We start from the raw sequence: 16,151 nt of genomic DNA, 5'->3' as shown, positions 1-16,151 counted from the left end.
GTGAAAAGTCATTTAGTGCTTCGGAGTACAGGAGAATATTGCAGAATGGCTTGCTTCCACAAATGAAAAGTTGTTATCTATAGAGGAATGATCAGATGTTATTTTTCAGTTAGACAATACTCCTGCCCAAATTGCAAAGACAACCAAGAATAATTCCATCAAGCTCATGTTTTGGTCAGAGTCCAGATTTGAGCTCTATAGTGAATTTTTGGTCTCACAAACGGAACTGGGAGGCATTTTTCAACTACTCATGAGCAGTTTGAAGCCATTAACATTGAGTGGAGCAGCACTGAGTCTTCCTGTAAAAAGCTGTAAAAAGTTATGGAAGGCCATTCTGTCGTTACTTTAAGTTTCTTTATCGACAGTATTTGTGCAATTTTTTGTTAATTTCCTGACTAGTGATTTGTGATTAAATTAGTAAAGACCAGGGCCTAAAATCAACACTCGTCAAGCACGAAATGCGAGTAAAAAAAAAAAAAAAAGTTAAAGTTTCTTAAGTCACCGGCCATTGGCAGGTGTGGCAAAAATATAGTTTTATGTCCTGGTTAAGACCATTAAAAGACCACTACATATTTTGACATTTGTGACCCGTCACGGAAACCAGGGACACAAGTCGGCAGCACAACTTTCGAGCAAAATGAGAAAGAAGCATTTTTTTTTTCAAAATTGGTGATGTTCGTTTTTTTGCAGAATCTGTTAGTTGAGATCATGAAGAAGCCTTTCCGTGTTTGAGATAGCAGTATTGGTATATTTAAAAGCGTACATTTTGAGGTTGAAATCGGCTTGTTTTTCGGAGATTCTAGCACGCAGTAGGGGCGTGTCATTGTCTGTGTGTATTTCCCAACCCAGTCTCATATGAAAACGTATCCTGACTACGTTGGTCCAAAGTGCAAAACGTAGAGGGGTTACAATAATGGCCCTTAAATTGTATGACTGTTACATTTTTTTTTGCCTATTGTTTTGCGTCCAAGTCACGTGACTTTAGAGAGCCCGGCCGTGAGAACAAAAAACATGGCGGACGTTTCTCTACTTTTTAGTGAAAAAAACAATATTTTGAGTTAGTTTCTGCATAAAAATAAGTTTTGATTACATTTTTAGCGAGAAATATATATTCTATTTTCATAATATTCACTCAGTGAATGTACATAATCACTCGCTTGCGCGTTGTTGCAAAGATTTATCTGATCTCGCCAGAATAATGTGAAACTGCTACGTTTTGGTTGCTATGAACAATATTTTATTTTCTGCATCAAAATAAGGTTTGATTACATTTTAAGCAAAAAATATATATTATTTATTTTCATAATATTCATTCAGTGAATGTACATAATCACTCGCTTGCGCGTTGTTGCAAAGATTTATCTGATCTCGCTAATGTGAAACTGCTACGTTTTGGTTGCTATGAACAATATTTTATTTTCTGCATCAAAATAAGGTTTGATTACATTTTAAGCAAAAAATATATATTATTTATTTTCATAATATTCACTCAGTGAATGTACATAATCACTCGCTTGCGCGTTGTTGCAAAGATTTATCTGATCTCGCCAGAATAATGTGAAACTGCTACGTTTTGGTTGCTATGAACAATATTTTATTTTCTGCATCAAAATAAGGTTTGATTACATTTTAAGCAAAAAATATATATTATTTATTTTCATAATATTCACTCAGTGAATGTACATAATCACTCGCTTGCGCGTTGTTGCAAAGATTTATCTGATCTCGCCAGAATAATGTGAAACTGCTACGTTTTGGTTGCTATGAACAATATTTTGAGTTAGTTTCTGCATAAAAATAAGGTTTGATTACATTTTTAGCGAGAAATATATATTCTATTTTCATAATATTCACTCAGTGAATGTCAACCCGTTCTCACTCCTGACCGTTCTCACGCTGAAGAAGTCTCCTTCAGAACACATCGCGATATTTGGCATCAGTTCGCGTGTGCTGGATGTTGGTAAGTAGTCGTAAATACGCTGTTCTAATGTTTGATATAATGTCTTTTCTGTTTGCAGATATTAATCAGATTAACGTTAGCTCCCTCATGTTTAGTCACTGCATTATATCTGTCACCTCCGCTGAGGTTTTGCTTTTCATTGCTTTCTATATTAAATACTAAACTAGGGTGATTAAACACTGTCACGTGACGTGCAATATATTGCACAATATATATAACATATTCATATCAGGTTCAAAGTAGTACAAGTGTAGTTTCAAAATGGTATTTGTTGTAGAAGCACGGTAAAAAACAACACTTACCATGCTTTTTACCACAGTATTGGTCGTTTTAATGTGATTTTTGTTGTAAATACAGAGTGACCACAACACTTATCATGCTTTTAATGCCTAATAATGTTAAATCCAAAAACTGTAAGGTCAATAAGAACTTCTTTCCTATATATATTTATATATAAACCTATATATTATAAATAATGATATTTTCTTTTCTCTTGTTTTAGCTGAAAAGACAAAAAGGGCCTTTCGGAAATGGATGAAGGAGACAGAAAGCTGCAAAGGCAAATAATTGCAATGGTATGTATGTGTTGCTTTTAACCCTTTATCAAACATTTTATCAAGCATTTGTTAAATAGTCTCACAGTAAATTAAAATTAAAGTCAAATCCTGTACATATTTATCACCTTATTTTGTCATATTCAAAATAATTGAATATCTGATGTCTATTCAATATCTAATCAGTTACACTGCTGATAATGTCCTGCTTGCATGTGAAACATGTTATTTTTTTATTTATTCTTTTAAATATAAATATAGCTTGCTATTAAAGACATATGTTTAATCATGGAAATGCCCACATATCAGTGAACTTATTACATAAATGCATTTAACATTTAATTATGCAACACTCTTTACAGAAGGAAATCCTACAGTTATGTGTAAATTGACAACTTGAATGTGATGTTTTAAATTTACCTTCCTTTCTGTCTTGCAGGATTACTTGCAGATTACTTAGTCCTTCTTTTTAGGATCTCTACAACATCAAACTCAACAGCTCTTTTAAGAGCCGACCCTCACAAGAGCTACTAGTGAGTCGCTGCAAACCTGCCGTGATCAGCCCTTTCCAGGTAAAGTTTCTAGATATTTAAATCAGTATTTACTCATCAAATGCTCTCCTGGATGGTATGGTAAATTAACTTATTTATAACTGTCTCAATTTGTATGTTTTAAGAACAAGAGTAATTGCACACAGAGTAAGTAGAGACTTTCTTGTTTTTCTGTGCAGAGAAGGAAGACCAGTCCTTATATTAAAGCAAGCTCATCGAAGTCCTTTGTTTAGGGTGAGGAAGGAACATGACCATCTCATGCCCAAAGAAGACAGAAGTCCATTGGTATGTCTTGTGTTGAGGCAATGCTGTAATATGTAGTACAGAATTTAATGTTGTTCTCTCAAAGGACTATTAAGTTCTTAAAAAGTTCTTAAAAACTGTTCCTTCTGTTTTTTTTTTGTTTGTTTGTTTGTTTGTTTTTTTAGATAAAAGCAGACAGGGAAGCTTTGGAAGATAATGAGTTAATATAATATAATATAGTATAATAGGAATTAAATAGTAAATGTTCTTTAAATTATGTGTAATACCTAGTTTTTTTGGCTTGAAATAAGGCCTTATACTGCACAGACCTAAAACATTGTATTTGTGTTTTAAAACAGATAGCAAGTGAAGTCACTAACAGAAGATCCTAGAGGAAAAACGACTGATGTGCAGCTACGGAGGAACACAAGAGGCAGAAACTATGCATGGCCATGGCTTCTTCATGAGTACAGTAAGTCCTGTGCCTATTCTTAATTCTTGCCTTAAAGTTTTTATTGCAGTATTTTAACAATTTTACATTGTACAGGTTATCACTTGGTTTTTGACCAAATTATGCTCTTGAAACAAGAAACAGAAGAGTATGTTGTCCTGAAAGAAATCAAGGCTCAAAAGAGAGCATGCCTTTCTAAAAGATTTTTAAAACATGTTGCTGTTAATATGGGTAAAACAGTTTTTGTTCAGTACTTAGCTTACAGTCTGTGCTGCATTATATTATGTACTGCTGTTTTGTAAAGTTAAATCAGGAACAGGCAACTCTAGCCCTTTTGCTGTCTCCTTTTTGAGGTGGAGAGTTTACCTCCAACCATAATTGAGCACACCTGAAAATTTTAACCAAAGTCTTCAGGTGTACTTATAGACAGTTACAGGCAGTTGGGTTTGAGGTTGGAGCTAAATCTGCAGGACCGTGGATGCTGAGGGCCAGAGTAGCCCACCACTGTTTAAATCATGCAGAACATAAGCTGACCTGGCTGTCCATTAAACTACTTAACTTGAATTGTGTGTTTTTTTGTTTTACTTTTAGACCAGGACTGAAGAACGCCTGACAATGGGATGTTAAGACTTCTTCCTCTGGTTGAGAAAAAGCTACAGCACATCAGTGATCACATCTTCTGGTCATCAGTTGTACTGTAGAGTACAACTGAACAAACTGTTTAGAAGAAGAAGAACATGAACATGATAGAGACATGTACAGGGAAGAGCAAGAACCCAGTTCAGCTGTGATAATGAATCTTTATTTTAAACTCAATATCAAATCTGTTTTCTGGATCATAGTTGACTGGATGGGATTCTGTGGCGCTCATTTGTGCAATAGGAGTAAAGTCTGTGAATGGATTATTATGACGTTAACGTATTTTTGAAGACACGTTTTTATTTATCTTGAATCTCATTTGTCTTTATGCAAATTTCAACCTTATGCTGTATCCTCCAATAAAGTGTTGTGTAATAAATTATGGTGAACGTGGTGTTTGGTAGAGTAAATACAATTTAACTAAGCTGAGTTTATTTCATAATTTAAAAAAATGACATATAATTTCCATGATTGTTTGGGACAACAATGCACCAAAAGTTGCATATACTTTCATGTTGTGACAAGGATGGCAGTTTCCAGATAAATAAAGGGAAGGAATGTGAATAAAGAGAGGCTGCAGTGGGTTATACTGACACAAACACTTCAAGCAGAACTGAAGAAGATGGATGTTGATCATTCTGGTACATCTACTACTGCATTCAAAATGACAGCTGGACATTACTGATGTCAGGCATGTGAGGAGCAAGAAGAGGGGGTGATAATGACATTTTGGCACAGTTTCTTATTTTACTGAATAGTGCATTATCCTTGTGTAAGTAATAGTGAAGTGTAAATATAAATAGTTTTTAGTTTACTGCCAACACTGGCAGCTGGATAATGGCAAGTTGTTGTGGGTTCATCCATTATATTTATTGGTGTTCATACAAAAAAAAAGCAAAGAAATAATCAACTACTATTCAATTAATCAATTATTATTATTATTATTATTGTATTACAACATTTTGTTATAATATTTCCATATTTCATCAGATGGTCTCACAATACCCATCAAAAACCTATACAAGCATGATGTTAGAATGGAAAATGAGGAAATGATAAAATACTGCAATATTTAAATGTGATTCAACAACGTTTGTTATCCATGATGAGGAGTACACACCTGTGTAGATTTTAATGCCCTTCCACCCCCAAGGGGCCAGTACCGGCCCCTGGAAGAGCAAAAAAAAATGCACATTTCAAATGGCTGTAACACAAAGTCCGGTTAGCGTATCAAAGAGAAAATCAACAGGACAACTGCTTATGCTATGATTACTAAATAATGTTGGGCACAGTTTTCAGACATACATGGAAAGCTGGCATAAAGGTTTTTTAATAGTGATTACAGTAAAATATTAAATTTCAGCCTGTCCCTCATATATGTAATAAATGTTTGCAAAATAAACATATTTAGATATCGAGTTGTCCATTAAAGATCTTATTATTTTAACATTTATCATTTCTTTACTAAACGTTTTAAACTACATTACCCATAAGTCTCTGTCATTCTATCAATGAACGGGAAACATGGCGCTGTAGTTCATTGAGAAGCTAGGGTTAGGGTTGGGATCTCGGTAAAGGAGTAATTTCTCACAACATGGAAACACTTTATAGTTAACTTAATGTATGAGTAACGTAATATTCACACTAAAACAAACTTTGTAAGATAAAGCGCCGTTTTATATGGGTTGAAAGGTAGTCCAATCACAGCGAGTTCTGCGATAGAGTCACAGCCAATCACAACACGGCTGAACAGATGCGTCACGCTTACTTGTCCATTTATGGTAAATGACGACAGATCTCCTTCGGTTCCGGCTGACGAGAAAGATTCCTTAAATATATAATTAATCTAATTAAATATAATAAAAATCACATTTTACAACGAAAGACTCCTTTGTGTTTTAAACTGATGCATAAATATATTTGAAAGAGATATAATTGCATCTACTAAAGTGCTTCTAACATTTACAGTAGATATGTAGTATATTAAAGGTATACATTTAATCACTTATTTATACCATTCTTCACCATTTGAACTCTTGGAATTAAAATAAATATAAATAAAAGCATAATGAATGTACTCGATTTTGTAATCATATTCCAATATTTAGTGTCAAAGACAAATGTAGTCCCCAAACTACTGCACAACAGTATAAAAATCAGTTAATTGTGAGAAAAAAATATATCCAGTTACAGAGGCAATCTATTATAGTGAAATATAACTACACAAATCGATATGATGAAGTATTATTTTTACAAACCAAGAGATGAGATAAAATTCCATGTGAAAATAAGTTTCTTTAAAGAATAGGGGGAAAAAATAACATTTTACATTCTCAACTTTAATACAATACAATATTGTGTTTATTGTTCACTTTTACTGTAACTAAATGAAAGGCAAATTCAAATAGTTAATGCATTTTATAAATGTTAAATATTTTCAGCAATAAAATGCTTCTATAAAATACATTCATGGGTATGTTACATTTACATTATCCAGGTACTGATATAATGATACCATAGATGTAGTTAAGGTGGACATTTACTATAGTGACACTGTAATAAAAGGTTTAATGAAACAAAATGCAAGACATTTTCAAGTCCATCTAAATGAAGAGGTAACAAACTCACAGAATAATGTCCAGAATGTCAATGTGTCATTTCTGTAATACTCTATATCAGCACCAAACAGAATTAAATAAATATTGATTGTTCTCAGAGGGTTTTCCTGAACACTCTCACTAACTTCAATTGTTCGGACAAACAGCTGCTATACACACATGCAGAAATACATATTTGACTATAGTCGCAGCATTACTAGAACTTTTACCAAAACTCCGGATGAGCACTGGTGCTTCTTTGGTAAAGGCAAGAATATGGAAAAAGATAAATTACTATTTTCAATATTGGTTCTGCACGTTTCAAGGAGATCATAAGGAGGAGTCCACGTGAAGACTTTTAAAAACTGTGACAGAGTGAAGGGTGCACCTCCCTGGACACACCCTAAGCATGACCAAACAACAACACCCAAAGACAGATATGAAGTGGACACCACCAGGAGAATGCAGGGGAAGACATGGAAACGAAGGCCTGAAGAATGTTGGTGTCCCATGGGAAGATGTGGAGAATGTGGTCACAGATTGGATACGTTGGAGGACACTTGTTACCCAATGTGCCCAGCACAGCACTTGATGATGATGTTGTGAGTTCATACATAACCGTAGGATTTCCTTCTGTAAAGAGTGTTGCACAATTAAATGTTAAATGCATTTATGTAATAAGTTCACTGATGTGTGGGCATTTCCATGATTAAAAGTATAGCAAGCTATATTCATATTTTAAAAAATAAATAATAAAAATAAATAAATAACATGTTTCACATGCAAGCAGGACATTATCAGCAGTGTAAATGATCATGACAAAATAATTGAATATCTGATGTCATGTGACAGGTCAAATGATAATTTCCACTCTTGCAAACAGAGGTAGTTATGAGGTGCGGAGAGACATCATGTATCATTGGAACATTTTGGGCCCAATCTGTAATCATTTTAAAGAATTCAATGGAATTAATATAAACTTTTATGTGTGGGACGTCCAACTGTCCAAGAAGGGGCACAACTGATTTACAAATAAGGTGATAAATATGTACAGGATTTGACTTTAATTTTAATTTACTGTGAGACTATTTAACAAATGCTTGATAAAATGTTTGATAAAGGGTTAAAAGCAACACATACATACCATTGCAATTATTTGCCTTTGCAGCTTTCTGTCTCCTTCATCCATTTCCAAAAGGCCCTTTTTGTCTTTTCAGCTAAAACAAGAGAAAAGAAAATATCATTATTTATAATATATAGGTTTATATATAAATATATATAGGAAAGAAGTTCTTATTGACCTTAAAGTTTTTGGATTTAACACTATTAGGCATTAAAAGCATGATAAGTGTTGTGGTTACTCTGTATTTACAACAAAAATCACATTAAAACGACCAATACTGTGGTAAAAAGCATGGTAAGTGTTGTTTTTTACCGTGCTTCTACAACAAATACCATTTTGAAACTACACTTGTACTACTTTGAACCTGATATGAATATGTTATATATATTGTGCAATATATTGCACGTCACGTGACAGTGTTTAATCACCCTAGTTTAGTATTTAATATAGAAAGCAATGAAAAGCAAAACCTCAGCGGAGGTGACAGATATAATGCAGTGACTAAACATGAGGGAGCTAACGTTAATCTGATTAATATCTGCAAACAGAAAAGACATTATATCAAACATTAGAACAGCGTATTTACGACTACTTACCAACATCCAGCACACGCGAACTGATGCCAAATATCGCGATGTGTTCTGAAGGAGACTTCTTCAGCGTGAGAACGGTCAGGAGTGAGAACGGGTTGACATTCACTGAGTGAATATTATGAAAATAGAATATATATTTCTCGCTAAAAATGTAATCAAACCTTATTTTTATGCAGAAACTAACTCAAAATATTGTTCATAGCAACCAAAACGTAGCAGTTTCACATTATTCTGGCGAGATCAGATAAATCTTTGCAACAACGCGCAAGCGAGTGATTATGTACATTCACTGAATGAATATTATGAAAATAAATAATATATATTTTTTGCTTAAAATGTAATCAAACCTTATTTTGATGCAGAAAATAAAATATTGTTCATAGCAACCAAAACGTAGCAGTTTCACATTATTCTGGCGAGATCAGAAAAATCTTTGCAACAACGCGCAAGCGAGTGATTATGTACATTCACTGAGTGAATATTATGAAAATAGAATATATATTTCTCGCTAAAAATGTAATCAAACCTTATTTTTATGCAGAAACTAACTCAAAATATTGTTTTTTTCACTAAAAAGTAGAGAAATGTCCGCCATGTTTTTTGTTCTCACGGCCGGGCTCTCTAAAGTCACGTGACTTGGACGCAAAACAATAGGCAAAAAAAAAATGTAACAGTCATACAATTTAAGGGCCATTGTTGTAACCCCTCTACGTTTTGCACTTTGGACCAACGTAGTCAGGATACGTTTTCATATGAGACTGGGTTGGTATTTCCATACTGGGAAGCGTGGCTACTTATTATGCAGCTCTCTGGCCGGCTCTAGCTGATATCAAAATTCAATGAAGAACTGTGGCCGTTACACCGAAAATGTTTTGAAGTACTTCTTCGACAAGCCGGATGCTTATGAACAAGCGCTCACTGATTCTGAAGACGATGAAAGCGGCATAATAAGACATTACCTCTCTGGAGTCAGGTAACGCGCCGGCGCATTTTGCAGGATTTTTTTCACATTGCAGCAAAACTGACTTAAAATACTCCGTCATTTATTGTCATAGAGACATAAGTAATATATCAATTGAAACTATAGAATGTCTTCTTTTATTTGTGTACACTCAGAGTAAAAACAAAATATTGTGCTTTTTGTAAAATAAAGAAAACTAACATGATGCGTGATCTCTCGTCTCCCTCTGAACGAAGTCCAATCTGATAGTTCTCAGAAAATGAACTGTAACTTAGTGAATACTAATCATAAAAAAATTATGATTAGTTGAACGTTGAAATGTCAGGTTTTAAATCGTGTAAGTCAAATCGAAAACAAACATTCTGTGTTTATGTAATCTGTATGAAAAAAGAGCCATGACAGAAGTCTGTGATTCAGCTCATTATCCGCTAATGCGGCCACGCCCACAGAGCCAGTGCTATTCAGATGCAAATTCAGTCAATACATGCATTCATCGTCTCAATCGTGTATTTATTGTCTTCAAAAGTGTTTTGAATAGCCATAGTTAGCCATCTGTGGCCTCTGTTAGTCCAGTTAGTTCCTGGATTGCCTATTCTTCTTTAACAGGCTTCTCAGGTGAGAAAATTTCATTTCATGATTATAGTGACCAAAATGATCACGGTTATCACAGAATCCTGTTCAAAAAGTCAGTCAAAAAGTTTCATGTGGAAAACCAGCAAATAATAAATAAAATTAGCATCAATATGTACTTTTTCTTTTCTTGTTTGTTTGTTTTAAACTGTTCAAACAGTCCACGTTTTAAAAGCAATATGCTTTTTAAGATAATCGTTGTGTTCTGGATTCTAAAATGCGCTATAGACTGTGTGTCTGCGTTGGAAGATGGAGTGGATTTGGGCTGCTTTTGAATTGCTCCCATCTGGACGTAGACTAAAAATTCCCTTGGCTAGAAAAAATGTCTTTAAAAGATCTTTTTTTCCATTGGCAGTGATTATCTTGAATCGTACAGTATTTTAATTGAAATGATAGAATGGCTGTTGATATTTTTAATTTTTCTTTCTTACAGTGTTTAATTATAGAATTGTGTTGTTGATGTGTGATGTGATTTCTAAGTAGTGAATGTATGTTACAGTGTCAAAGAAAAATTTCCTCTCTGTGAAAACAGACTGGACAATAAAGTTCAATCCAATCCAATCCAATCCAAATAGAGTTTTGACAAAAAAAGTCAAATATTTCAGCCTCTAAATCATTTTTATAAAAGTCAAAGAAGATAAATTACTGACATTTACAATACACATTAACCTTTATTATTAATAGTATGCGGTCCATGCAGCTTTACAGGGGGTATGGTTTATCTAAATGAGATGTAAATGAGCCCTACTGTCATTCCCAGCAGGTGGGAACAGGTGAGAACTGCAACTTTAGAGGCGTTTTTCTCCCTATAGAGCTTTCTTGAATGCCTACCTTCAAATGGCCACAACTTCTCCAAACATTATCATATTCCATGTGTCACACATCGTTGGAAAGCTTGGAGACTACACTTTTAGAATCTGTGAATAACTCAAAATGCCCCAAAATGTGTCCCTACTTTCCGTGACTGGTCACATTTATGGTTTGGTCCCATATGGTTTATGGTTTATGTTTTTTTTTTTGTTTTTTTTTGCCTAGGACAGGAGAGTATAATGAACACTGTCATACCAAAGTTTGGGGAGAGTTAGATTTTGAAAGAAGTTTCTAATGCTCTCCCAGTCTGCGTTTATTTGATAAAAAATACAGTAAAAACACTAATAAAAAATAATTAAGCTTTTTTTTTTTCAATTTAAAACAATTATTTTCTATTTTAATATATTTTATAATGTAATTTATTCCTGTGATGGCAAAGCTGAATTTCATTCATTCATTCAATCATTCTAAAATGCTGATTTGCTGCTTAAGACACATTTCTTATGTTGAAATGTTGAAAACGGTTTTGTGGAAACCTTTTTGTTTCAGGATTCTTTGATGAATAGAAAGATCAAAAGAACAGTATTTATTTTGTACAGTAGTGTATATTGTATGTCTATAAGGTTTTACCCAAAGGACAAAATACAAATGCACAATAGAAATTCAAATGAGCTCTTTAATATCTTTAATATAGATATTTCTACTGTGAGAAATCTTAAACGTCTCAAACTGTGCTTAGTCTTCGCAAATACCTTGCAGTCAACTCAGATTTTGATTTGATCTCATTAATTTCTCAAGTTCTTCCATCTGAGGTATTTTTTTATGTAAATAACTGCATGTCAACAATTTATTTTTAGAGTTATTGAGAACTCTATTACGTTTCATGATTTATGAAAGAGCAAATCTCAGAAGCATTTTCCTCTGGGTATTTTTCTCCATATTCGTATCTGTTAAGTCTTGGTAATCACTTTAGTGTTAAACCACATGCACAGCGTTATATTTCCTTGGAGATGTTGTTTATTGTTCACGTTCTTTGTTCATTCCGTTAACGCTCTCTTTTTCTCTGTAAGCGAGATGGAAGGACCACAGTACGCCCTCATTCTGTGTGTTTACTGAGGTGTGCTGTAACAGTTTTAACTCAAGGTCTCATCCAATCAGCTCTCTCGGTTAGGTAATCACCTTTCATCTTATCACGCTCCTTTCTTTCAACCTCATTGTTTGCTTTGGCACTGTTGCCATGGCGACCTGGCTGAGGGCCCCCGTTGATGGGACATACCATTATGGTTGGGGGTGGTGGTGGAGGAGAGGTGCGCATACAGTCTGGGCCAATAATGGGCCCGTGTGTCCAGGGCTATAAATCTATGAGCAGGGAAATGTGTCAAAAACAAAATGCCTTTCTGCTGACAGCGGGGTTGTCATGGTACAATAGAGTGCAGGATCTACACGCCATCGCCTGTGATGCTGTAGGTCTGTGCACAGGTGTGAACCATGCAGGTGTGAGCCTGAGTCTCTCTCTCGTTCTTTACCTGCCACTCTTCCTCTTTGTTTTTCGTATTTTCTCATTGCTCATTTTTTTTCTTCATAGCTTCCCATTGTTTTACATTTACTAATAATTTTAAATGTATTTTTTTCTTTCTTTCTTTTTTAATGTACTAATATTTTCAGATCTTTTTTTTTTTTACTACAAAACCAAACAACAAAAAAAAAGTGTTTTTCTAAACATAATGCAGTTGCTAGGGTGTTGCTGAGATGTTCTGGGTGTTGCTAGGCAGTTGTTAGGGTGAAAGGTGAGTTGCAAGGCGTGAATTGTCTAATCAGATTATGTCTTCTCATATAGGTTGCCATATTTTTAATATTATGTACTATTAATTTTAATTCTTATTTTTTATTCTTTTTTTTTATGTTTATATACAGTTGCTATGGTGTTCTGGGTGGTTTTCAGGTTGTTGCTGTGAGGTTACTAGGGTGTTTCCAGGGTGTTGCTATGCAGTTTCTAGGATGCCCAGGTTGGCTTTTAGGTCATTTCAATAATTTTGCTAGGGTGATTCCATTGTGTTGCTATGGGGTTTTCCAGGGTGTTGCTATGCAGTTGCTAGGATGTTCTCATGTTCTGGGCATTTTTCATAATGTTGTTATGCAGTTGCTAGGGTCTTTCCAGGGTGTTGCTATGAAGTTGCTAAGGTGTTCTGGGTGGTTTCCAGGTTGTTCCTATGAAGATGTTTGGGTGTTTCCATTGTGTTGTTATGCTGTTTCTAGGATGTCCTGGGTGATTTCCAAGTTGTTTCTATAATTTTGTTAGGGTGTTGCTATGCGGTTGCAAGAGTGTTTCCAGGGTGTTGCTAGCAGTTTCTTGGATGTTTTCAGGGTATTGCTATGCAGTTTCAAGTATGTTCTGGGTAGTTTCCAGTGTGTGGCTATGCAGTTGCTAGTGTGTTTCCAGGGTGTTGCTAGGATGTTCTTATGTTCTGGGCATATTCCATCATGTTGCTAGTTGCAAGGTTTTTCCAGGGTGTTGCTATGCAGTTGCTAGGATGTTCTGATGTTCTGTGTGATTTCCATCCCGCTATGCAGTTACTAGGATTTTCGGGGGTGGTTAATAGTTCTAATCAAAATCTCTATTATATTCAGCTTTGAGAATATTAAGTCCCTGAAATGTAAGTCTATGGAATGTTTTCACCCATTATAATGCCTGCCAAGCAAGATTCATTAGTCGGATCGCTTAGAAAAGTACTAGCAAAGTTTAATACTACAACTTTGTTTTATGATACCTCAAATTAACTTGTAGAGGAGAGTTTTTACTTTTCTGTGTGGCTTATGAGCAGATGATAAAAATCACCTGCTCATAAGCTTCACAGAAAAGTAAATAATTTAAACATTCCCACAACCAAAACTGAACATTTGGAGAATATTTCTACATCATATCCTTTGTAAGTCAGGATTTTGCACGGTAACCATTTCAGCGTTTGTATTAAATGGTATAAAATACCCTCCAATGGCAGAGTCTGTTATTTTTACTTCTAAAAACCTTTCATGAAGTGTCATTTTCTGCCCTTTTCCACCACTTGACTTCAAAGGTCCCACAAAAACGGTCGTGTTGTTAGACACTCCATCTCAACCTCACTAAATCATTCCGTGTTGATTGACCTGGGACTCGGGACACACCTCCACCCTTTTTCCCGAGTTTTAATCATGCGCTTTCCTCTTCCTCCACCCCAGCCGCATGCACCCAGACACTGCTTAAAGTGCAGCTGGTAAAGGGACCTGCAATTTGTTTCAATAAAGCCTGTTGAGGAGGGGTCGACTGGGCGATATTTCGCTTCTGGTTCCACATGTGGAGATGCTGACAAGAATACTGATGGGTCCGGAGTTGTCTCTGCGGGACCCTCTCTCTCTCTCTTTCTCTCTGTCTGTCTCTTTTTCTCTTCAGCCCAGATGGTTAAATGGCCATTAGATTTGCAGAGTAGCCTCTTAACACACCCTGATCTGCATAGACGGGCTCTCAGCTCATTCCCAGCGTGATGACTATGTGATTGGGCCCTGCGGGACCTCAGTCATTTCCATCCAGTCAGAACCTCGGCTTAATAAACCACGTGGCCAACAGAGCTCCAACAAAAGACAGTGGGCTACTGCACTGACAGGCATATAATCATTAATTAGTCCGGCAAGTGTTTGGTTGGATGTTTTTGATTTTAGGTTTCATTTTCTGAGAGGAAAATACATATTTGAGGGTTTCAAAGTGTTTAAGTATCAACACACTAAACAATGCAGGGCTGATGAGCAGGAAAATCACTCTAGAAGGATCTTAAACTGAAATCAATCAAGCGAAAATAATGGGCATAATAACAGCCACATCTAGTTTGCATGTTCCTGACAGCTAATTTTACAAAAACCAAATAATACAAACCTAATATATTGAATCGTGTTGGTCAAATTCTAACTTTGGTGCTGCAAATTTGGGGCATCTGTTAATTTCTGGCTCCCCATCTTGCTGGAAAAACCTCCAGTGCCATTCATTTTAAATGTATGATGTATTATTCACTGTATTTATTCTGTTCCTGCCTTCAATTCCCTGTCCTCCCATATTCAGAGGGGTTATCTAAATGCTAATATGGCAATGCATTAAACCGGAGAAGAATCGTGGGTACACGAGCGGATCGCTGACCCTTTTGACAGAGGAGAAAGACGAATAAAAATAACCCCAGGATTTTTATAAGGAGGTGTGGGGGCAGGAAGGGTCGCCTCTCTCATTTCGTAAGTGTTACCCTGATGGAGGTTTACCGGAGACATGAGATCTCTCCGTCGAGAGTGAAAAGGGACCGGAAAAGATGTTCCAATCTGCTTCTCTAGTTTCTCAATGAAGTCAAAATGACAAACGTTTACTTTATAGTGGCTTTGAATGGCACAGCGGATCACCCTCCATTAAAAGTGGCCGAATGCATCCCTCCACAGACAGCGCTCAGGAAACACACCAGCTGCTGGAGGTTTTGATAAAAGAAGGATGTGTAAACACTTGTTAAACTCAGCCACACTGTCTCCAAGAATAAAATATTAAGGTATGTAGATCATTAAAGGAACAATAGCTGGAAACCATGTTAGTGAACATGTCAAGTGGAACTAGTAGGCCTATATAAATCTTGTCAGGACTAGTAAATCATGCCTCTGTTTCAAAACCTTGTGAGCTGTAAACCTTGTAAATGACTGACTGGCTTGGAATGCATTTTTTTAAACATAATTTCCAGTATCAATGCATCAGAAACGTGTATTTTGTCCTTCTGCACTGGCAAATATTTCCCTTGTTTTTAACTTATACTTTAAAAGAATTGGAAAAATCTTCCAACATTTTAACACAACAAGACAAAAACACTATATGATAGTGATTATGATTTTTGTAGTGTGTGCACCATACAAATACAGTAGTAGCAAAGAAGAATGGACTCAAATAATTTCAGTAGTTTGGCACTTAGCATGTTGATAAGCAAAAGAAAACATTGCATACACATCATTTTTGGTAACACTATTTCGATGGTCCATTTTAGACA

The 16,151-nt window shown here is 35.4% G+C and overlaps 1 long non-coding RNA gene across 1 annotated transcript; it reads left to right on the top strand.

Annotated features, from left to right (window-relative positions):
• The first annotated feature begins 1,716 nt into the window (after positions 1–1,716).
• LOC137018400 (uncharacterized) lies at positions 1,717–4,896 on the top strand. Its single transcript, XR_010894906.1, has 5 exons — positions 1,717–2,535; positions 2,954–3,086; positions 3,245–3,350; positions 3,668–3,780; positions 4,351–4,896. It is a non-coding gene; the product is annotated as an uncharacterized lncRNA (long non-coding RNA).
• The last annotated feature ends 11,255 nt before the right edge of the window (positions 4,897–16,151 follow it).

The sequence above is a fragment of the Chanodichthys erythropterus genome, chromosome 1, assembly GCF_024489055.1.
Source record: "Chanodichthys erythropterus isolate Z2021 chromosome 1, ASM2448905v1, whole genome shotgun sequence".
In the NCBI taxonomy this organism is placed as follows: Eukaryota; Metazoa; Chordata; class Actinopteri; order Cypriniformes; family Xenocyprididae; genus Chanodichthys; species Chanodichthys erythropterus.
The sequence above is the reverse complement of the archived record's forward strand: the minus strand, read 5'-3'. Positions and strand labels throughout refer to the sequence as shown.